The sequence below is a fragment of the Spermophilus citellus genome (genome assembly GCF_964194105.1).
Source record: "Spermophilus citellus genome assembly, chromosome: 1".
Taxonomy (NCBI): domain Eukaryota; kingdom Metazoa; phylum Chordata; class Mammalia; order Rodentia; family Sciuridae; genus Spermophilus; species Spermophilus citellus.
The window spans coordinates 120,415,642-120,439,389 of NC_138182.1; the positions used below are offsets into that span (position 1 = coordinate 120,415,642).

Here is a 23,748-nt window from a genome sequence, read left to right on the forward strand (position 1 = left end):
GAGCCTGCCAGCCTCTCATGTCCCCAAGCCTCCGCCCCATGAGGCCCATTTCACTCATTAGCAGTAAGTATTAAATGAGATCGTGAAGCAGAAACATTGGAAACTAAAATAATAGCGCACAGGGTGCAGTGACGGCCAGTCCTTGCACACTGAAAGCAAAATCATGGAGGCTTTGACTCATGCTGGTGGTGGGTAAATGCTTTGTTAGGGGCTTTCACTGTGTGAACGTCACAGAGAGATGGACACAGAGCAGGCCACGGCCAGCCAGTCCCAAGCCTTGGGAGCCCTCTACAAAGGGGAGGAGGCAGATTACATGTAGAGAGGCAAAATGGAGTGTAGCCACATACTGCAGGATGACACTTGGGACAATGTTGGGTCATGTACGAACAGTGATCCAGCAAGACCAAGTGGCCCCGTGACGCAGTAGCGCCTTAGTTGAAATGCACTCTGATGATCAGACGATAAAGTCCCCTACAAAGCATTGACCAGAACCTGCCCATGGCTCAGTGATATGCAGCTACCCCATGGTGATGGCGTAGCTGCAAGCATTTTCCAAACACAGCCAGTGGAGAGCAAATAGGGCTTACACCTTGGGCCAGCGCTAAGGACCAGGCTCTGGGACTCTGTGTTCCAGGGAGGTGGACTGTGGCAGGTGAGAAGGGAGCAGCCATCCACCAGGCACGGAACTGGCTTCTGGAAGCTGCTCTGGATTTGCCTCTGGCACAGCCCTGCCCAGGGCTCTTTCCTGAGCTCTGTAGGGAGAGAGGTGGAGACTCATGGTGTGGGGGACTCCTCCTGGGACCACACCATGGGTGCTGTTGCAAGTGAAGGCCTGGGCACCCCAGCTGGGCCCACAAAGCCTCCCTGGCTCTCCCCAGCCCTGCATCCAATCAGCAAAGGGCACAGAGCTCCCTGTCACCTGGATGTGGGCATGCTAAGGAACACCAGCAAAGGGGTCGCACAGGGCCTTGAATCCCCTGCCTCCTCTTCCTCCTCCTCCCCCTCACGGGCCAGTGGTTGCTGATGCTCCGAGTCTCAGGTACCAGCTCATCTCTGCTCTTCTCTAGGATCCTGAATTATTGCTCAGAGCCACACGCATGCTGGAGGCAAAGGAGCAGCCCCACCTTGTCTTGGAGCTTTTGTCCTTGTTTAATCAAATGAGGCAGAAGCCACCTTTTTTTAAGACAATTTGCTCACTTGCTTTTTCCCCTCTTCTGTTTTTAGTCAGCAAGTCCCTCTGAAAAATCCACCTTGAATGAATCTCCCGGTAGCTCAGCTGGCCAGGCAGGTATAGCTACCTGCCCACAGTCCTGTGCATCTCTCAGTCAGGCCCTGGGTGCCAGGCCCAGTGCTAGAAGGCAGGGCTGACAAGGCAGACGGGCTTCCTGCTTCAGAGGCTTGGGGTGGGCCCAGAAGCCGGGAGGGTGGAGGGAAGACAGCAGGGGGACATCACCACCCTCTCCAGCCTGGCTGCAGGGGAGGAGGAGGTCAGCGGCCAGGAGGCAAAGCCACTGTCACACAGCTTGGGAGGAATTCCTGGTTCTCCTAGGGGTCCCCAACTCACCATAGTTGTCGACTGTGAAGGTCAGAGGCTGGGACAGGGGATGGCTTAGTCCTGTTGCTCATGGGTGGGAAAGGTCACCTGTCTGCCATGCTGGAGATGCCTCCTGTGGGTTTCTGCCCCGGTTCCTTTGGCTTTTCCTTCCACAGTTTGGAGGAGCAACGGGATGTTGGGAAACCTATTGGTGTGAAAGAAAAATGGAATCACGCCAGAAACAGGGAGAAACTAAGACTGTCCCTAGCAAATCCAAATGCAGAGCCACCCTTCCCAGAGGGAAATGACAGTGTCCCCAGCTCTCTTTGCTGGTCTCAGTGTCCAGTTTCCCTCCCTGGTGACAAAAGCTGTTCCTACCACCCGGGAAAGGCTAATTGCTCAGGAGCTTGGTGTCACAGGCTCCTATCAGGAAATTTCAAAGGCTTCAGAAGCTTAGACTTAGAAGCCAGAGATGGAGTGTGGGAAGCCATCCTCGCACGTAATTTGAGTTGCCTCCCTGGCTGGGTGAGAGGCGCTTAGATGCAACTGTGACAGAGCCTTCCCCACCCTGTCGCAGGTAAGAGGGCTTGTCCGTGTGGAGGTGTGCCTGGCCACTAACCCGAAGACCAATCACTGACCCTGACCTTGGAATGCTGCCCCCCTCGACCTTCATTGGATGGCATTTCCCTTGAATTTTTTGTTCCCCAATAAAAGCTCACTCCCTGGCGTGCTCTTTCTCTCTCACTAGCCTCTTCTGTAAACCTCGCCACCACATTAGGTAGCTGAGGCGGGAGCTAGGAGAAGCCGTCTCCAGAGCTGGGAATTAAAGGTAATGAGAGTCTGTCTCTTTAATTTTAAAACTCACTAGTAAAATTTCTATGCTTTGAACCTTCTGATATGAAGCTTGCGCACTGGTCGTGCGGCAGAATGGAGACCGAAGTGGATTCTCCCTGTTGTGCATCACAGCATGGCGAGGGGCAGACAGCAGCTTCCTGAAATACCAGCGAATGCCGCTGAGTCCCCCCTCGGTGGTGGGAGATTCTTTACAAGCCCTGTGAAGTAAGCATGTCTCTCTCACTTGGTCAGCCTATTGTACCATTTAATATTTAAACAAGGACCTAATAGCACACTTGCTATTGTGCTAGACATGGTGGCATTTATATAGCAATTCCAGCTACATTGCCGACTGTCACAACGTCCCCGTGATGAAAGACACATGGTGTGTGTTGATTGTTTTGTCTGCCCAACACTTTCCACCTCTTTGGGGGCCATACCCGCCTTCAGGGAGACACGTCCCCTCCTTCCTACAAGTGGGGTGGCCTTTCTTCCTGAAAGGGACGCCCAGAGTGCCTCAGCCAGGCGGGCACTGAGACTGGGAGAGGCAGCTCTTCCCTGTAGGGCAGAGCATCTTTCTTCTCTGCCAATGAAGACAAAGTGACCCCAAGGGCTCCGGTGGCCACCCTTCCAGCTTCTTGGAGATGTCAGTTCTCAGAGCAAGAAAGCCAAGGTGTGCAGAGAAGCCGAGACAAGAGGGACTGCAGCTGAGAGGCCACCCGGGCGCAGTAGGCTCTGCCCTGCTGGAGTCTGAACTGCCCCAGACACACGGAGCTGTTTCTGTCCTGCAACCCCCAAAGGCCTGAAGAAAATGGATATGATACCCATCCACAGAGGAGAGAGGGAGGGAGGAAGGTCCTGGCCAAAGACCTCAGAGACTGAGCACCTGAGTGAGGGACTGGTCACTGGAAGGGGACAGCGTGTGCCCTTCAGGTGCCAGGTGGTGCTGCTCCAGGGCCCTTCCCTCTTAGTGGGATCTTCTCTTTTCGAAAAATAAACTGTCTTCCCTCGGCCTTCCTCAAGGTTCCCTCCAGTGAACGCTCTGCTCTTGGCCTCCGAGGACACCCTCAGGTCCTGGACGCCTGACGGCACCCTGGCTCCTACTCCACTCCTTCTGTGTGGTTAAGCTGCAGCTGCCGCCCTTCCACCCCGTGACAGGGTCAAAGGTTTGCAAGCAGGGTGGTTCCCTGCCTAGAGCCCCTCAGGATTCCAGGGAACCCAAGTTCCAGATCAGACATGGGTGCAATCCTAGGTAGGTGGGCACCCAGGGACTGAATATTTGGACCTCAGATGGGTCCAGATGTTTCTGCTTGTGGGGCTCCCCTGATGAAACAGGCAGCTCCCCGTGGCCACCATCCCTCCTCGCCTCTGCTCTGTCCCCTTGCCCATGGAGTTTTCCGCATGTGACATGGCTCCAGTCATGCTCAAGGACAGGCACTGTGTGCAGGCGCTTGAATGTCATCTGGCCCTGTCAACCTGTCTGAGTGGGATGAGGATTCCCAAAACACCTGCAAAGAAGGAGCATTGCTTTCTCCCTCCCTCCCCTCCTCCTGTGGTGGTGCTGGGTGGGAAATGGGGCTCGTGCACAGGGGATCAGTTCTCTAACACTGAGGTATGCCCCAGCTATACTCTTTCTTCTTGGTCCCAGGAATTGACCCCAGGGGCACTTAACCAATGAGCCACTTCCCCAGCCCTTTTTCTTTTCTTTTCTTTTCTTTTCTTTTCTTTTCTTTCCCTCCTTCCTTCCTTCCTTCCTTCCTTCCTTCCTTCCTTCCTTCCTTCCTTCCTTCCTTTCTCTTTCTTTCTTTCTTTCTTTCTTTCTTTCTTTCTTTCTTTCTTTCTTTCTCTCTCTCTCTCTCTCTCTCTCTCTCTCTCTCTCTCTCTCTCTGTTAGCAAGAGGGGTCCGGCTATATTCCTTATTAGGGCCTCACTAAGTTGCTGAGGCTGGCTTTGAACTTTCGATCCTCCTGCCTCGGCCTTCTGAGCTGCTGGGATTACAGGTGTGCACCACTGAGCCTAGCCCTTCTCTTATTTTATTTTTATAAAAGGGAAAACTGAGTCTGAGACAGGCAAAAGAAATTTAAAAATCATAAAATTCTATTTTACCATTCCCCAAACTGTTTTGCTTTCTAGCCCATGCATTGTCCTGCCTCCTGGACAGGGCTTCCCTCATCTACCCAGCGGCTCTGCAGACTCAACCTTTCCAAAGCTAAACCCGTCACCTCAGCCACCCTCCCTCCCTTTCTTCCTGCCCTCCCTTCCTTCCCTCCCTGTATCCATCTCTCCCTCCCTCCCTCCCTCCATCTTCCATTCATTCAGTTGTTTAAGTCAGGTACTTGGATGGGTGGCATGGCAAGGGTGTTCATGATGGACTCAGATTTGAGTTAGAAAATTCTTCTGCCGTCAATGTGACTTTTCTCATTTTTGCATGTATCCCTCTTGGTATAAATTACTTCATTTTAGTCTTGAGCCAGACATTCCAGACTGGATGATAGCACTTGTATTTTTGATGAAATAGGAAAAAATGTGTGTGTGTGTGTGTGTGTGTGTGTGTGTGTGTGTGTGAGATGTAATACAGTGTCTGGCACTTAAACACGACCTTATCATTACTGTTTATTTGTCGTTAGTGGCCCTGTACCCGAGCATCCAGGGAAGTCCTGAAGCTCTCGACACACAGTTGTGTCCACACCCACCCAGGTTGGTCTGTTCAGAAGTCGCGTAAGTCAGGATGCGGCAGAGGGAGGGCAAGATGACTAAACAGGATTGGCAAAGCCATGTGTCATTCTGTCCCTAGGGAGTCTTGGCAGGTTCACTACTGTGCACGTGAATTTTAATAAATATTGGACACGCGGTGCCAGGTTTCAGAGTGAACTCTTGAGTCATACTTTGTTAATATGAACAATGGCCACTGCTCGCCAGGGTTCACTCTGGGCTAGCACTGTGTTCAGTGCGTTCTGTGTCAATTATTCAGTATTTGTAATAATGTTGACAAATATGATCAATCCTCTCTGCTGGAGGTCAGGAGAGTGACATTCATGGAGGCCAAGTTCTTGCTCCAGGTCACGCCATCCGCCCCAGCTGAGCTCTCTGAGACCAACTCCAGTGCTGGGTCTGTTTCCACACTGTGTCCTCACACCACAGTGAGTCAATGGTTATTTACAAATGCCTCTGCCTTCGGGGTCCTTTCCAATCAGTAGTTGCTGATGGTTTTCCAACTGTGTGTCCCCAAGGTCGCAGAAGTCTGGTGTCCCTTTCTGATGGGGTCAGCTGTTGCTAAGTGATGGATTTTCTGAGTCTCTGGCATGGATCTGGAGGATGAATTTCACATCCAAAGTGACACTCGGATGGCACCTTGCCTCCCAGAGCATCCCAAAGACACTTCTCAGGTTGTTCTCCACAGGGACATCTTGCAGGCCTGACTCTAAGTACCTCGGACTGGGGTACCAGAGAAAGCCAGCGGGCAGTGTCCTCCGGCAGTGGAGTGGAGAGAGGAGACAGAGACACATCCGTCCTAAGACATCCATGTTATGCGCCTCCTGGGCTGTCTGCGTGTGGCAAGGTGGACAAGGTGTACTTACCAGTGCTTCTCCCAGGAGACAGACTCTGGAAGCTCTTTCTCCAGCTCCACGGAGGGCCAGCCTGCCCTCTAGTTGGGTGGCTCTTTACTGACTGTACTCCATGGCCCAACAGTCTTACAAGGATCTCAGTTCACCTTTCTCACAGCCCCAGGTGGGCGCCTGTTTTCTGTCCATTCTTCAGGAAAGGAACTACGCGTGGAAGGATGAGGTCGCCGGCTTCAGCCCACGTAGTCAGAGCTCTGAAGAACCGGAGCTCGACCTCACGTGGGACTCCAGGCTCTGAGCTTCAGCCACTCTGCATGCCCGCTTCACATACCCATGATGGGTATGGGTGGCCGGAGAGGGCTCGGCAGCCGAGGGCCAGGGTGGATGGGGAAAGTCATGTTCAAGGGGAACTAGTGAAGTTCAGGGGAACCCCACCTGGGGCGACAGGAAACTTGAGTTAAAAATCAGAGAGAGAGAGAGAGAGAGAGGCTGGGAAGGACATGGGGGGAGACAGAGTGAGGATGGCACTGGGCACAGGTGCAACTGGATGGGAAGGATGACATCTAACACCTGTGGCCCGTGGGTAGGTATGACGGACAGCAGCTCCTTGTGTACCTCAGAGTAGCTAGGGAAGAGGAGACTGGACATCCCAACATGACGGATAAAGTGATGGCCATGCGTGCTGCCTAATGTGGCCATCTCACATTGCACATGTGCATGGAGACGTCCCATGTACCTCATAAATATGTGCAATCATCATGTGTCAATTAAAAAAAAATTTAAATCCATGTTGGTGACACAGCTAACAATGCTGCTGAGTTTGTGCAGGAACTGGTGGGGGACAGCCCGCCTGGGCGGATGAGGGCATGAGCAGCCACCTGGGTGGTGGAGCGGTGCCAGGTGGGGTGAGGAGTGCCTGCTGAACCTGCACCTCCTCACCCCCCAGCCCCCTTCTCCCCAGGAGCAGCCTTCCCTAGCTGCTTTATACTCCATGGAAAACTCATGAGGTTTGGGGTTTGAATTCCATGAAGTGCTGCTGAGAGGGAGATAAAGAGCACTCGAGAGCTCACCCAGGGCCTTCACTGCCGATACGCCCAGCGTTTCTAGAAGATCTCTAAAGAGTCTCTGGGGGGTTGCAAATTTCTCTCACAAAACAGCATTTTTGTCAGAAAGAAGCGAATCAGCAATCCCTGAATTAAGAGCCTCTTGAAACCCAGATGGATTTTAAACTCGAGAAGGAGAAATTGCTCCCTGAAAAGCAGGCAGGGCCAGGCCATGGGGTCATCCATTGATTTGTGTTTCGAGGGCATTTCTGCAGGAAGTCAAAGCACCCATTAGGAAAGAACTGGAGATGGTGAAATAACAGGCTCTAGGAAGTCCTGAATGACAGTTTGAACTTTTTTGTTTAAATTATGTGTTTTCATTGAAATCCTAGCAGGTGGCCTCAGACACAGTCCAGCACTCTGCAAGGACGGTGCTCATAACTGCAGGAGGAATCTGCTTCCTGTGATGGCCTCACAGTGGAGCTGTGCTGGACAATGGACGGTGACACAGGCAGCCTCGTTCCCACTGATTGGCAGAGCAGGCCCGCAGGGAGGCCACCCAGCCCCGGGTGTGGATGCCACACAATGGGTGGCCTATGTAGTCTAGAAGAATCCCATGTGACTATCCCAGGATCTGTCCTGTTCAGACACTCTTGTGACTCAGAGGCTGCCAGCAGGACTCCAAGGGCTGAGGCCGCATCTCCCATTGCCCAGGGAAGCTGCAAGTTTGCCCTGAGACTGGGGCTGGGCTCCCTCCTATTGCCCATGCCCCCAGCCGTCCATCATCAGGTGCAGTCCCGTCCTGAGCATGTCTGTAGCAGGGGCTGGGGAGGCTTCTACTCAGTCAACCTCCTCCATCTGAGTCAGGGGAGAAGCAGGTTGGGCTGAGGGCTTCAACTGAGCTGTGTTTTAATTGCTTTTATTTATGCAAAGTATTTTATTTAGGCCTCTTAAAAGCCCAGGCAGTTTAATTATTTCCACTTTTGAGTTGAAGAAATTGAGGGTGGAGGGGAATCACAGTTTGCCCCACACATCCCTCTAGGACACTGCCTCTTGGAATCAGTGTTGGAAGCATTGAACAATACAGCCCATGAGGACCAGGCCATGCAGTCACCACCTCGGAGCACTGAGAACTTACTTTGTGCCAATTCTAAATGCTTCATAGTAACACCTCATCTAATCTTCTGAATAGTCCAAAGTTTATCAATGTTCTATAGATGAGGAAACAGGCAGAGCACAGAGATACCAAGCAACTCCTCTAAGGTCACAGAGGTAGGAGGGTAAAGGCAGGAGGTAAACCCAGGCAATAACTTTTCAGATGTTTTCTCCTCCAACATTCTGCTAGGAAGAATTTCAAACATACAGAAAATTGGAGAGTTCTACAGTGAACATCCGTGGGCTCACCCTCTTGATCCATGGTTTTTAGGGTTCTGTTTATTTTTACCTCACATCTATCCATCTGTCCAGCTGTCAACCTACCTTATTTTTGATGTATTTCAAAGTGAGTTGCAAACATGCGTACACTTCCTCTCTAAACACCTCAGCATGGTGTCCTTCACTAGGATTCAAAATTCATGTTCTCCTCATTATAGAGATAAAATCTGCATAGACAGAAATGCCCAGGTCTTCCTGGCACCTCTCAGCGACGACGTTCAGCTGCAGACCATATCCAGGGTTCTGCACACCCCCAGGCCATACCCTCCCGCTGCTTGCCCCTGAGAAACCACCCTTCAGCCCTTTCTTTTCCTGTTCCAGAACTTTCTATTAGTGGAGTCGTGCAATACTACCTTTTCTGTCTGGCTCTCTTTGCTCGACGTGCTTTTCAGTTTCCTCTGTATCGCTGCCTTGCAGTAGTCGGGGCTTCCTGCAGCCCCAGAGTGTTCTACAGTCCTGATGATCCAGTCTCCTGTTGATGGACACCTCGGATGGGGCCCCATCTTCCACCTGTCTGCTGGTTTGAGCAGGAGGCTGTGAACAGTCACGCCAGTCTTTCTCTGGGCTTGGACTTTCATTCTTTGGGGTTAAACCTTGGCAGTTGCCTTGCAGCTGGAAGGTGACACTTGCCACAGTCTGGCTGGGCACAATTCACGAGCCACTTGTCAAGCAGAAATGAACTTTATTTTTAGAACACAAGCAGCACCACAGGAGCTCTTCAGGAATTCCCTCAGAGCTCAACTGCCACCACCAGCTTTCAGGGAGCCTCTCAACCCCCACTCCTCCCACTCTTGAGGCTGATTGGCTGGGTTGTGTGGGCGGAGCCAAAAGAATCTCCCAATGAGCAGCTCCAGTGGTCTGAAAGGGCGGGGGAAACAGCCCAATGAGCATCACCACAGAGGAGCCAATCAGCTGGCAGCTGGAAGTTTGCTGGGGCCCCTTCAGCTGTAGCTCTCAACAGATGCTCACTCTGGTTGGACCAGAAGCTGCCAGAAGACTATTTGACACTTCCACCCAGCAGCTGCAAGAGGTCCATTTGGATGCTCTGTTCTGAGCAATATGCTCCTGCCTCTGCAAGTAGGAAGACCATACATGTCTGCGGTTGTCTGAGTTTCTGAGGTTAGAACAAGCCGTGGGCTTCACGGGGCCAGAGGGGAATCTGGGCTCAGCTCCTCACCTGCTTTTCTCCTCCAAATTACGGGGGACGTCACACAAGGATTACAAAGCCTGAGTGCTGGCTGGACTTTGGGGATCTCTCTATAGCCTCCTTTCCTTGGGTTCAATCATGCACTGAAAATGTTCAGAGGGAAAAACGTGTATACCAAACATGAATAGACTTCATTTTTTCTTGAAATTATTTTCTGAAATGTGGTATAACAAATATTTACAGAGAACTGATATTGTATTTGGGGTTATAAATAATCCAGAGGTAATTTAAGCTACACAGAAAGGTATGTGCAGGTTCTATGTAAATGTTACCCACTTCACCTACAGGGTTGGGCATCCACAGGATTGGGTATTGGAAGGGAACCCTGGGAACTAGTCTCCTTTGGATGTGAAGGGGTGGGTGTGTAAATAAACAGATACTTCATACCTCTTCAGCCAGGGAATTAGGAGCTCTGTTAAGGTTTGATTTGTTTGTTTGTTTATTTATATTTTTGGTATTGGAGATTGAACTCAGGGGCACTCAACCACTGAGCCACATCCCCAGCCCTATTTTGTATTTTATTTAGAGACAGGGTCTCACGGAGTTGCTTAGTGCCTCACTTTTGCTGAGGATGGCTTTGAACTCCCAATCCTCCTGTCTCAGCCTCTATGTTACTGGGATTACAGGTATGTGCCACCATGCCCAGCTAGGTTTATTTTCTATACTGGGAAACTGAGGTTCTGTGGGGTGAGTGCTTCCCCTGTGGGCACTCCCCAAAGGCGAAGCCAAGATTTGGTCCCTTTTCTGTCTGACTTAAAAGTCTGAGCATTTATTACTGTGTTCTAAAATCTGGGAAAGGAGAGGGTAGGCTGGGAGAACTCAGGGGAGTTGGACTATGTAACTGAGCTTGCTGGGTCCCAAAGCCCTGGTTCCTGGAAACCTGCAGCAGGGGTCAGGTGTCTAGGACCACTCCGTTGGCTATAACTCTCCTGGGTCAATTTGCTGTTCTAGGCTCTGTCCTTAAAGGGAACGTGCAACAACTACAGATACAGTGACGGAAAATGTTGTACATTAACAATTAACTTAAGGGATAATTTCAACTCTGATACAAAGGAGTTACTATCTTGTTACAGACAGACATAGTGACAAATAAAATAAAATAGGCAGGTTGGCACAAAGAGGAGGGAAATCGTGTCTGTAAAGGCCACTCTGCAAACTACCTACCCACTCACTGCCCATCAGCCAGGACTGCAGGCAGCAGAAGGGTGGCTCATCCATGCCACGGAACCTTGTGCAGCTGGACAAGGGGCCAGTGAGGTGCTCTGAGGTCCCAGTGCACTGCTCCCTGCAGGATGTTGAGGAGACACACACTCATGCACACCTGCCTGTGCTCCTGCACACATGTGCACCACAAGTCCAAGTGCGTTCCACAGAGGGCTCCTCACTTAGTTTGGGAGAATTCCTTTACACCTGTGAGTATGCCGTCCGTCTCTGGAAGGATGCGCCAACCGCTGGGGATCAGGGTCACTCTGGAGGGCAGAACAGGAGAGCAAGGGGTCTTTACCCTTTCTGAAAGCTGCATTAAGAACAAAAACCAGAGCACAAAAGCAAAACAAACAAACGAAAAGCAAAATCACTGGCAACATGTAGAAACAATACAAAAGAAGGAGTCTAAGACCCCAGGGAAAGACAGTGGGGGACTCTGGCCAGACGGTGCCAGAGGCGGTTTCCTTTGTCCTGTTGGACAGTTTGCCATGAGGAAGAATGGCAAGTGAGCTATGGAAACATGTGGGCATTGCTTTCTCCTTGGGAATGTTCTGGATATCTGGGCGGCTGTCGCAGGTTCTGGGCTACTCATCCAGCTCCTCTTCTCTCATGTTCCTCAAGTCCTGTGCTACCCAACCCCCGGGGCAGGTGTGGTGCTCGTCTGCAGATCAGGGACTCTGGGCACCCACTCCCTGAACTGGTTCCTGTTCCTCCAAATGAGGCTGCTCAAGCCTTTTGTCTCCAGCCAGTGGAACTCCAGGCTGAGTAAATTCCCATGCTGGGTCCTAAGTAGCCCTGGATCTCTGGGTCTCTGGGATGCTTGCAGCATGTAATAAATCTGACCAGTTTGAGATAGCCCTAGCATGAAGAGGTCCCATGCTGGCCATGTGGAAAGGGCGCACATGGGGAGAGAGACGTCCCTAGGCAGCCATTGCAGCAGACGGCTGCCATCTGACCACAGTGCATGGGACCCCAGCAAAGACCACCAGACCGTGCCCACAGAACCATGAGAGAAGAATTCAGGTTTGCTTTTTTGTTTTAAGGCCCCCCCCCCCAATTAAGGTGGTTTGTACTCAGTAATAGATAAGCAGGACTTGTGATGTGTTCAGGACTTTTGATGGTGTTGCACACTTTGGGACACTGAGGACAAATGGAAAATTTACCCAGGCATCTAACAAGTGGAACATATAAGATCTGGCTAGAGTGAGGGCCCCCTGGGTTCCCTCCGCTATCCTCCACTGCTGGCCAGTCTCCGGAGCATGCTGAAGGGCAGCTCAGAGCCCAGCAGGAAGCCACAGCCCAGTGTCAGCACTGCCAGAGATCTCGGCAGACAAACTCTGACCCAGATCCCCTGCAAGCTGGGCCAGTGTCTCTTATGGTGGGAGAAGATGAGGGAGACCCACCACCAGACCTTAGCTCCTGATTCTGGGGGTCTCTCCTGCAAACTTTGGTTGGCACTGTCCAGGGGCAGCACAGCAGCAGAGCACCAGCCACCTTCCAGGCCTTGGGAACAGCACTACTGATGCTGGGCTGCAGGTGTCCACAGCACAGCCCTGGCCACAGGCCAGGTTCCCATCCCTGAGGCTTAGCAGAAGCTGGCAGTCCTTGTCTTCAGGGACATTCCCAGCAAAGTTTGGACTGGAGAGCTGGGTAGCGAAGCCCGGCCTCCTGGACTATTGATCTGTACCCTCGTTTTGGTGCTCAGGGGACTTATTTAGACAGCCTCCTATCAGGCCCTCTGCCCTCCAGGGGTTTCATGTAGCTTCATCACTTTGTAGCCTAAGCCTCTCTGGCTCGCATCACCTACAGGGACACTTGACACCTACAGGGACACTTGACACCTACAGAGACACTTTAAAAGTGCTGACTCCTGGCTGCAGAGGTGCCTCAGTAGTGGAGTGCTGGTCTGGTGTGCGCGAGGCCCTGGGGTCCATCTACAGCACCGCAAAAAATAAAATAAAAAGAAAGAGAGGAAAGAGAAGAAGAGGAAGGAGAGGAGAAGAAGGAGAAATGTGAATTCCAGAATTGCCATCTGCATCTGATGGCACCCTCGCTGGGCTCAAGGGTTAAGACATGGCGTTGCCTGCTGGGCCCCTGCCTGCTGGGCCCCTGCCTGCCCAGGGCCTCACCCCGAAAGGCGAGGGAGCTCGGAGCAGGAAAAGGATGAAGACACTGGGCTGGTGGGCATCACTTCTGTGTCCATAGAGTCCCCTGAGAACAGAAGAGTTAGGAAAGGAAGGGCCGAGGCTGAGTTCCAGGGACACTGAAGGAAATACCTCTGGCCAGAATGTGCCACCTCCCAAGGCCTGGCAGTAGGCATAGGGACCACAGTGTGGCCTGAGTGGCAGGCGGAGATTTCACCCTGAGGCCACGGAGAAGAGCTGTGCAGTGTGTGCAGAACTCTCTCTCTTCTTAGCTGGTCCTCATCTCCAGCCATCTGGGTGCCCTGAACCTGAGGCACCCTGGACTCCCTTCCTCCACGAGGTCCCACAGGGTCCCCATCCTGCAGCTTCGACAGGACCTCGGCTGGTGCCTCTCCCCTGTGGTCCAGCCTGGCTTGCTCACCTGGAGAGCTCAGAAGCCAGAGTTGGTAAGGAAACACTTGGAAGCAGCGGCTCCCAGCATGCCCAGGGAGACAACAGACCGCCCACCGGCTGAGTTTTCAGCAAACTCTAAGGTTACAGTCTCCTATCCTGCAATCATCCCACGGCGGCTGTCAGGAGCATCACGAAAGCTGAAAACGTATAACGAGTGAAATTCCCACAAAAGAAGGCTGCCAATCCTCGGTGCGCCACGGGATGGTGGCTCCGCGTGCTCCTGCGCTGTCCCTGGCCCACCGGCCAAATGCCCAGGGCTGCATCCTCTCACACTTGGGCACACAGTCCCCTTTCTCGACCTCCAAGGGTCCTCTGGAAGCCTGGGATGGCCTTGGGCTTTGGTGAAGCATTTTGCTTTAAATTTTGGCTCCGCGGCTGCCTGGCTCCCAGGGTCTCGACTTTCTGAGCCCCTGTCTTCCTGTCACTCACCCACAGCCCTTTGGTGTGTGGGTCCAGGAGGTAAAGAAAGAGCCCAGTGCAGGGCCTGAGGTTCAGAGACCTTCGACAGAGACACCTCTTGTCTTTGCGGGATGTTCATGTGTCTGTCCGTCATCTCTTTGCCCGACGTCCATGTGTCTCTTGGTCTGACACCCATGTGTCTATCCGTCATGTCTTCAGGTCCCCGAGGCCCCTGATGGTGGATTGAAGAGCACATGCTCACAGCCAGACCTGCCGCCTGGACCCAAATCCTGGCTCCGACCCTTCTGGACTGCGGTGCTGTGGTGAGAGGTCCTACCCCTCTGCGACTTCACTCCTGCTGCTAAGTGCTGCTGACTCTTGGGGGTCATGGTGAAGGTCAAATGGCTATGGCAGAAGAGCCTGGCATATGGTAACTGGTAGTGAGCAACTATTGTAGGTCTCTATCCAATCAACATTTATTCAGTACTTTCAACAGCCTTCTGGGGATGGCAAAGGAGCCTACCATTAGGTTGGAGAATTTGTGCCTGAGCCCACTAAACAGGCTGGTCCTCAAGGGCTACTTTTCAGTGACTCCTGTAGCCCACCCCAGCAAAGCAGAAGTGCCTTCTCATGTTGCTCACTTGGCCCCGTGCATGTCCATGGACTACAATAAGGTCCAGCAGGAAAGTCAGAGTTTTACAGAAAAAGAGACTGAAATTCCCACCCCAAGCTGTGTAACATCAGGCAAGTGGCCTCACCTCTCTGAACCTTGGTTTGCTTATCTGTAAAATGGATACGAACACCTGCTTCCCAGAGCTTGCTTTGAGGATTCCAAAGAACACTGGTCAACCCAGTGGACACAGCGTCCTTCCCACCTTACAACCGTGCCATGCATAGTTTTCAGCCTTTCAAGAATTGTCTGAAGGCAGACTGCATCTGGAGGAGGCTGGCAGGCTCTGGTGGGTGCTGTGTGGTGGTGGGACCACCTGGAACAGCTCCCAGGCCACCACCCTCTGCATTCCAGCTCGTCCACCACCCCTGCGTTTCCCCATCTTCCTTCCTGCAGGAGGGGTGTCTGCTGTGCGTCTAACTTGAGCATCTCATTATCCTGGGATGGCTACTGGGTCTCGTCGTGCCAGACCCACATCCATCCAGGGCAGGTGTTTCCCACCTTGCAAGCAGGACTGCACCTGCCATGATTGACAGAGCGCTGAGTGACAGCTGGCCACGTGGGGCTGGGAAGGGCCTGACGATGAATTCGCCAGTCACACTGCTCCAGATGCAGGAGCTGAGTGCCCAGTGTCCCGCGAGCCCCCACCACCACCAGCCAAGGGCGGGTTACACCCTCCTCCCCATGTTACAGGCACCTCATCTCATCCGCCATACAATATGGCCTCCTCACAATGACAGCAGGAGCGCCGTGGCTGCTGCTCAAGCATGTCACCGCCAGCCCCCAGTATTCAGCTCCACCGAAACCTCACACAGACACACACACAGACACAGACACACACACGCAGACATACACACACAGACACAGACACACACACGCAGACACACACACGCAGACATACACACACAGAGATAGGCACACAGACACACACACACACACACACACACCAGGAAAATTCCCGTATAGTTAACCTGACGTCTCCAAGTGCTTTGGACTTAAACAGACAAACCTTCTCAAAGACCCTCCAGGAGCCTCGGGGTGTGGCCAGGAGCACACAGGAGAACAGTTGCTCAGGGAAAACAGAACCAAGTGTCGGGTCCTCCGCTTTGGAAGGGAGATGGGCTGGAGGCCTGGGTGGGGTGTGGAGGGGGAGCAAGGTGGGACGAGGGGCAGTGGAGGAGGGAGGGGGTGGCAGGAGGACAGAGCCACCGTGTCCTGATTCCAGATCCAGCCCCGGCTTTCTCGTCTGTGCAGTGGGCACTGAAGCCAAGCTGGCGGTGCTAGGCCCTCGAGCCTTTCCAAGCACAGCTCCTTGGCTGCTTCCCAGACCCCGAGGTGTGGGTGCTGAGGAAGGGTGTGCATCCGTCACTGTTTACAGAAGACAGGCTCAGTGACGGGGAAGTCGCTTGGCCAAAGGACACGGCTCTCAAACTCGGAAGCCAGTTTCCAGTTAGAGGCGTGGCCCACGATACCTGGTCTCTAGGACCCTCTCCTCTCCATGGTGCTGCAGAGGCCCTGCCACTGATGAGGCCAGCCAGACTCCACATCTGGAGGCCAGGAGACCAGGTATGCAGGAAAGTCTCCACAGGGCTCACTCGCTCAGCCAACTTGGCAAGCAAGGAAATCACAGACAGGGATGTCATTTCTTCTCTAGGGTCTTAAAGAGTTGGAGAAAGACAGAGAGAGAGGAAACAGGACCCAGGTGACACTGATTAGACCGATTCCCAGCCCAAGTCTGGCTGATGGGGGAGAAGACGCCCCAGGTCTCTGTCCACTGCGCACAGTGAAGGCAGCTTGTTCAGAGTCCTGGAAATGCAAAACTCCAAGTGAGGACCAAATTTGTTAATTGGGAAAGGGTGACACTAGCCAGCGTCCCTCTGTGCAGGGAGATCCGCTTCCAACACAAAAGCACCTTAGTGGACCCCGGGCTCCTCGCTGTGCAGCGTCAGTCCTCCTCTGAGGACGCTTGGCCATTGTTACTTTTAAAAGCTTCATTAAATACTTGCCCACAGTATTCCCAGCGGCCCTGACTCTCAGGATCCGAAGATGGCACTTTTCCTTCCAGAAGCTGAAAACACCCCTGGTCACAAGCTGAGGAGCTAGCGACCCCTTCTCCTGGGTCACACAAAGAGCACCCATCCTCTCCTCTGCCTCTGCAGGCGTGGGCGGACGGCCCTGGGAAAGTGGCCAGGAAAATCCATAGACTCCTCCATATGCGCTGGAATCTTTATTTGGGAAAACCTGGGGCTGAGCCTCCCGGGTCCCCATGAGAGCTAGGGTCTGCTCACCCGGCCGGGAGCACGCACCCTGGGTGTCCTCTGATGGAAGAGCTCAATGTCTGTGCCTTCTGAAGGACATGAGTGACATCCGACCCACTCCCTTGGGTAGATGAGGAAGCTAAGGCCACCCGCTGTCCTTTGGGCACTGCATGTTTTATAGCCAAACACCGAGGCTGGACGCTTTATAAAGAGGTCTGTGTAGCTCACAATTGGAGGCGGAATGGCCAAGAGGGGTGGTCCCGTCTGCTCAGCCTGTGGTGAGGGTCTCGGCATCCTGTGGGGAGAGGAGGAGGGAGAGCCAAGGGGTCCATCTGTCCAGTTCTCTCCTCACTCCTGTGAGAAAGGCACGGATCCCTCCCAACAGCTGCCAGCTTCCTTAAGGTCCACCGCCTGGGCCACCCTGCTGGGGTCCCAGCTCCCGCACAGCTGCAGGGGATGAGCCCCACCCACACCAGCCCAGGGGGGGAAGAGCCCCGCACTTGCCACCTGTTTGTCAGCCACAGACCCAGGTCCTAAACCCTGGCTCACCTGCTTCCTGACCCGTCACCCCCCCCCCCAACAGGGCACAGCCATAGTGGTTCTCTAAGACCCCACACCAAGGTAGAGGAAGGGGTGGGGCAGAGAGAGGGTACGTGTCCTCAGGCTCCAGCACCTTGGCCTGTGACACCAACCTCTTGCTGTCCAGTGCTGCTCCTCTGGCCTTGGTCCCCTTGGTCCCCTTGTTCCCCTTCCCACTTTGGCTCTGGGCTGAGTGTAGTCTCCTTAACAGCAATGCTGCTCCCGGCCTCCATGCCTTTGCCCAAGCGCATCCTCTCCCTGGCCCGCCCCTGCCCGGTCTGTCTGCTCTCTGGGAAGCTTTGCCTTCCCAGCTCCCGGAGGGGCCTCCTCGGCCAGCAGAGCCGTGTCCCCGAGCGTCCCTGAGCACACACTCTGTCCACGCAGCCAGTTGCCCTGGAGCTGTGTGCAGCAGCACTATCTGCCCGGCTGGGAGCCCAGGGCCCCGCAGGTTTTCTCCTTTCTCCTTCCCCAGGGCCTCGTGGGGCTGGTCACAGGGCGGCTGTGACAAAGGTTGGTCACATTCACACACAGTCTCCAAGCACAATGAACATCATCCAAGCAAGGGCCTCTTGTTCTGATGATCTAATACTGGAAATGTAGATCAGATTAATGGCAGAAGTCATTAGAGCTGACACGCTGGCCTCCGAGTTCTTGTGTGTGTCCCCATCGAATTACGTTTGTTCAATTTAAAAAACAAAAGTGTCATAACCTCCTGCAAAGAATCCCATTCTTTTTTTTTTTTTAAAGAGAGAGTGAGAGAGGAGAGAGAGAGAGAGAGAGAGAGAGAGAGAGAGAGAGAGAGAATTTTTTTTTTATATTTATTTTTTAGTTCTCGGCGGACACAACATCTTTGTTGGTATGTGGTGCTGAGGATCGAACCCGGGCCGCACGCATGCCAGGCAAGCGCGCTACCACTTGAGCCACATCCCCAGCCCCAAGAATCCCATTCTTAAGCAGAAGCCTCATCAAGCAGGAGTATGGATGCTTTCCCCATCAGGGACGGTCATCTGTGTATGCACTCAATGCCTACTTTCTACCGAGGCGCCAGGTTAGCCCGCGACTCAGTCAGTGCATCCTTAGTGCTAACAGGAGCCTGGCCAGGTGGTGACTCCCTCCACATCCCTGCACCTTGGGTGACTAGTAGGTGGGTCTGCAAGGTGAGTCCGCCTAGGGCTGGCGTCATCATGGGAGGGTGAGTGGTTTACAGTGTTCCCCACTTGACCACTATGAGCCCCTTGGCATGGTTGGGAAAACTGAGGCACGGAGAGGGAAGTGCCTGCTGTGGTCTTGCCCAGACAATTCAGAAGACTGGGATCTTGCTATAAGCCCTTCCCACAAAGGGGACTGGCCCTCAGGAATGCTTCTTCATGCCAGTTCATTTCCTATACCTCATACAGTTAGGTCTCACGATAATCCTATATGGTAGGGGTTAAGAAAATGGTCTCTCAATTTGCAAGAAAAGACAACATCTCCCAAGAAAAGACTTCTGTCCCACCTCTTCATTCTTCCTTACATGAGGACATGATGGAGCAGCATGCTGACTGGCATGGTGGCAACCACCATGTGGTCATGAGGTGATAGCATGTTGAAGATGGTGGGATGGGAAGAACAAAGTGTCTCAATCACCAAGTCCCTGAGCCAAACCTACAGCCGCCTGCCTTCAGAGTTCTGTTAGGTGAGATACTGGAGTATTTTTTTGAAGTAATTACCACTTAACAATTCTATCAGCTATAGCTGAGACATTCCCGAGTGTTATAAGAGCTTTTAGCGCCTCCTGACAGTCAGTGCTCAAATATTATGTCAGAATTTTGCAGATAAGGAGATGTGACTCCTAGCACTGAGGTCCGTTTTCAGTATCAGCCCACAGGACTTGCACTCAGGCGGCTGCCCATGGCCTTCCTTCCGCCCGTGGCCCCCATTGGTCAGTGAGGCTGAGCCTCCAGGGCTTCCTCCAGCTCTGTCCTCTCCAGGGCTGCTCCCTTAGCTGCCCTCAACTCCAACATGCATCAGTCCTGGCCGCCTGCTGTCGGGTGGGTGCGGGAGGGAACTGGGTGCAAGAGGAGGTGCCCATGGGCAGTGACCTGCCTGCTGGGCAGAAGGCTGGGAGCCAGGTCCTGGGCTGGATACTGCTCCTTGAGAGTGCTAGAGGCTGCATAGTATCTCCTAAAACCCACAGGTTGGAGTGCTGAGGATCTCTGATACGGCCTTCTGAAATCTGAAATGCTCCAAAATTCAAAACACTGAGGCTTCAGGGTTTGGGGTGAGGGATATTCAGCTCGTCGATGCAGACATTCTAAAAATCTGAAAAATTCCAAATCTGAAATGCTTCGGGTCCCAAGCCCTTCAGAGGGGACATTCAACTTGTATCCTAGAAGGTGAACGCACTTGGAGATTGGAAGTTTCAGAGGTGAGAAGATGAGGTCATCAGAGTGGACCTGAACCCGGGAAGACAGGGCCTCATAAGAAGAGGGGATGAGGAGAAGACACCCCAGAGGAAGGAAGAACCCGGGTATGGGGATGGTGCCACCTAAGGCCAAGGAGGGACGCTGCAGGGCCACCACCCTTGACCTCAACCACAGACTTCCAGCCTCCGGAGCCACATGGCTGCTCGTCTCTCTGTGAAGTCGTCCTTGTTTTACAGTTATTTCTACACAGGGGACCGGGCTTCCTGTGCTGTGTCTACCCAGGAACCCAGGGCTTTGGGCTCTACCCCTCCACCCCCACACACCCTCCCACCTTCCCAGACCTGGGGCTTCTCTGCTAATTTCAGGTCTTGGGAAAGCATTTTGCTGTCAAAGACCACCCCCCCCAGTCCCCGGCCCCCTGTTCTCCCACGGAGCTAAGAGAAGCGAGCCCTCTGGGGGCCTCTGCATTGGGTCTCTGAGGGAAAGAGCCACCAAACCTTAACCCTAGTCCTGCAGGACGTGTCCGGATGCTTCACGAGGTCCCCGCTTCTCATCCCTGTGGTGGGACGCAGGGGCTTTTCTTGGTCTCCCGTAGAGAGAAGGTGGCCCGTGTCCTGCTCTAAGGCCTCCATGCCATCTTGAGGATGATGCGGGCTGACTGAGGACCCACCAATTCCCAGGAGGTTCCATAGAGCATCAGATCATGCTCCCGAGGTCCCACCCATGAGCCCCAGGTGGCTCTGGGCAAATGAGGACACGCCACTGCCACCGGTCACTTTGGTTCCCATAGGAAGGCACCCTCAGCACAGGGCAGAGCCTTGCCTAGCATGTCCTGGGTACCAGGCTCCATCCCCAGCTCCACAGGAGGGGGCTGAGGTCCTCGGCTCGCACCCCTACCTGTGAATGATGAAATAAGTCCTCCAGCCCACAGGCCTCCTGCCAGGCTCGGAGTCTAGGGAAAGCTTTACTCGTGGAAGAGGATGCTTCTCTTCTCTTCCATTTCCAAAACCTCCTCAGGGTTTCAGCTGTTGAAAAGCATAACATTTCTACTGATATCTATAATGAAATCAAATATTTGGCCATATGTGAGAGCAACAGCAGAAAATAAGCTTGTAAAATTGGAGAGAACACGGTCGGTTTGGTCATTTTTGAGGGCATGTTCCAACAACTCTACTTTGGGAAGACATTTTAAAAGATTAAACACCCTTTGTTTTTACTAAATAAACCTACACAGCTGTCTTTTCAAAACTGGGAATAAAGGTAAATATAATAGTACATAATGATGCACACACACACACACACACACACACACACACACACACGTCTGCCTTCCCCTGCCATTATTATGCAGATCCCTGAGGCGCAGAGCCATCAGGCAACTCCTCTAAGGTCTCCCAGCTTGAGGTGGCAAACCTGGAACTGAAGTCAGGTCTATTTAATGCCAAAGGTCAGGCTCGTACCCGCGAGGGTCATCGCCTACTGGTCTCCCTTTGGAATAAGGAGGCGATGGGAACTAAAGCAGCCCCGTCTCTCTGCAGAATTCCTGCCCCATTAAGATGTGTGGCCAGAGCACCTGGATGCAGACCTATCGCCCCTGAGCTCTGCATGGCCCGCGGGGCAAGCCGGGCAGGTCCTGGATTGGTGGAGGCAGGTGTGTGCCTTGGGACCAAGGCACTGAGGAGGTTTGGCAGCGTCCCCTGGCCCCGGCTGCTCCCAAGGGCATTTTTCCTTGTTTTGAACTGAGTGAGGCATGGCTCCCCCAGGCTCCTGTGTGGGACGCTTGGCCCCCAACGCAATGATATGGAGGGTCATTCAGAGGCTGGCGTGGGGGATGGGCCAGTTCAGAGGGCTCTGACAAGAACAACTAGAGGAAGGAAGTACCTCTGGTGCTCGGTTACCACCCAGTTAACCCATGTCGGTGGGTTAGCCCAGGGGCTAGGTTTGCTTCATAAACTGATGATCTCACACTGAACTCTCTTGCATTGCCTCACACGTGCATTTTGGGGGACACCTCTTATCTAAACCATAATAGCAGGGTCGTGGCACCACCCTTGAAAGGGCTTACAACCTCTTCCCTGAAGTGGCTGAGGTCCCGTGTGACCTGACAGACACCATGAAAGTGGGTTGTTAATAAAGCAAGTTTTCCCTTTGCGTCTGTTCTTCTGCCTTGCCACCCCATTGTGACACAGCATGAGGCCCTCACCAGAAGCCAATCGAATGTCAGTGCCATGGGCTTGGACTTCAGAGCCACGAACCAAAGTAAACCAGTTTTCTTTATGATTTCTCCAGTCTCAGGGTATTTTGTTATAACAACGCCAAACAAACTAAGGTTCCTTTGTAACTTAAGAGGCTTTTGTGTACCTATATAGACACACATCCACTCCAAGCAGCAGGTGTCTCCCTCATAAATAACCACCCTTAATTATCAAAGACAAGGAAACCAAGGCTTGCTTGGGGAAAATAGAAAAGAAGGTCTCAGTTTGTGGGGCCCCCCCAGCCCAAACTGTTCCCTCTTGCCCTTTGAGCAGGCTCCAGGTTTTTCCCAGGCTGTGATTAGGTACCTGGATATTTTATTTGATTTTCTGGTGGCCATTTTCGACATCTTTCTGGACTGGGTGGATCAGAACCCTGGAAGTTGTTTTCCTAGCCCTAATTTTCTTTAGGCATTTGGGGAGCCCCATCCCTCCCTCCACCCCTGCCATCTGTAGCTTAGCTTAGGGGCAGCTGCTCTGTAAGGTTTTCAGGGACAGTGTCACAGACACACCACCCAGCCACCTCCCTCCTAAGCCACCTGGCCCTGCCCCCAGCCCCGCCCTCTGCTCCTCCCCCTCGCAGGGTCTGGGGCTGTCAGTAGCAGCTCAGTCACTGTGAACAGTCTTGTGGCCTAAGGGAAGTGTGTGGTCTCTTTTTGCTCCCCACAGTGACTGACACGGCTTCAAAGCAGAGTTAGAAGGAGTCTTGGTCCTGACATTTATGCTGCTGGTGGGTGTTTATTGCCGAGCAATTAGAACACGGATTAGCATAATGTCTCTGCGATTTGCAGCCTCTGAGTGCAATCCACCCGCTCCAAGAGCTCCCTTTTGTCTTTTCCCTCCTCCTCACCCATCCACCCACCTGCCTTGAAGTATGCGTTCAAATTTAGAGTTCAAGAAAGTTTGTGTAATCAAGTCGTAAAAAGAGATGTCTTTTCCCTTCTTCCACTGCAGAAGCAGCCCACAACACCTGTATTCGCCACCAAAAAGGCTCTTTTTTTTTTAATCTTGAAAACATAAAAAAAAAAAAAATCCTTCTGTCTGTCCTCTTTTAACTTGGCCAAAGCGGAGCTTGGGAAGCTGGGATGGACTGGAAAAGACATGTTTGTTGGCCGAGTCCTACGATCTTGGACATGGGGTGGTTCAGTCTTGCCAGCTACCCGGTCCTTTCATGGAGAAAAGGGATTTCTCCGCTGAACCAGACCAAAGGAAGAAAGCATGGAGTACCATACCTGCACGGCAAGCCAGCAAGCCCCTGGAAAGGGTGACAAGCAGCTCTACTGTCTCACCCTCCTGTGAGCAGCTCCAGGTCTCGAGGGCTCTGCTTGTCCCCAAGTCCCAGCACGTACAGATCCAGAACCCACGTCTTCTCGACACTCCCACCAGGGCACCTGGGCTAAGCCACAGGCTGGCTTGGGCTTTTGCAAAAGGCTCCTACCTGCCCTCCTCCTCCCCAGTGGGTCTTTGCAAAGTGTCAGATCAGTCTGTCCTGTGTCAGGGTCCCCAAGACCTCTGTCAGGTTTAGGGGTTCAGTGGGAGGACTTATAGGAATGGGTACACACTCGCAGCTGTGGGTTACTGCTGCAGAAGGACCCCAGCACTGTCCAATGAGGGGAAAGACGGACAGGGTAGAATCCGGGGACAGTGGCAGTTTCCCAGGTCCCCTCCCTGCAGGGCCACACAAGGTGAGCCTAACTCCCCAGCAAGAGGTAGTGAGACGTTGCATCCTGGTGAGCTCATCCGAGACTTGGCCCTTGGGGGTTTTTA

General features: G+C 53.0%; 1 long non-coding RNA gene across 4 annotated transcripts in view; it reads right to left on the reverse strand.

The window, feature by feature from the left end:
- Nucleotides 1-20,771, reverse strand: part of LOC308648605 — a 32,492-nt gene extending 11,721 nt beyond the window's left edge. The window contains exons 1-6 of one of the 4 annotated variants that reach the window (XR_014021880.1): nt 20,627-20,771; nt 10,937-11,084; nt 9,586-9,698; nt 8,762-9,479; nt 2,424-2,526; nt 1,565-1,739 (exon numbers count right to left, since the gene is read on the reverse strand). This is a non-coding gene — a long non-coding RNA (uncharacterized lncRNA). Of the gene's footprint in view, nt 1-1,564; nt 1,740-2,423; nt 2,587-8,761; nt 9,480-9,585; nt 9,699-10,936; nt 11,085-20,626 lie in introns of all 4 variants that reach the window. The other 3 variants (XR_014021879.1, XR_014021877.1, XR_014021878.1) reach the window with 3 other exon arrangements.
- Between the last annotated feature and the right edge of the window lie 2,977 nt (nt 20,772-23,748).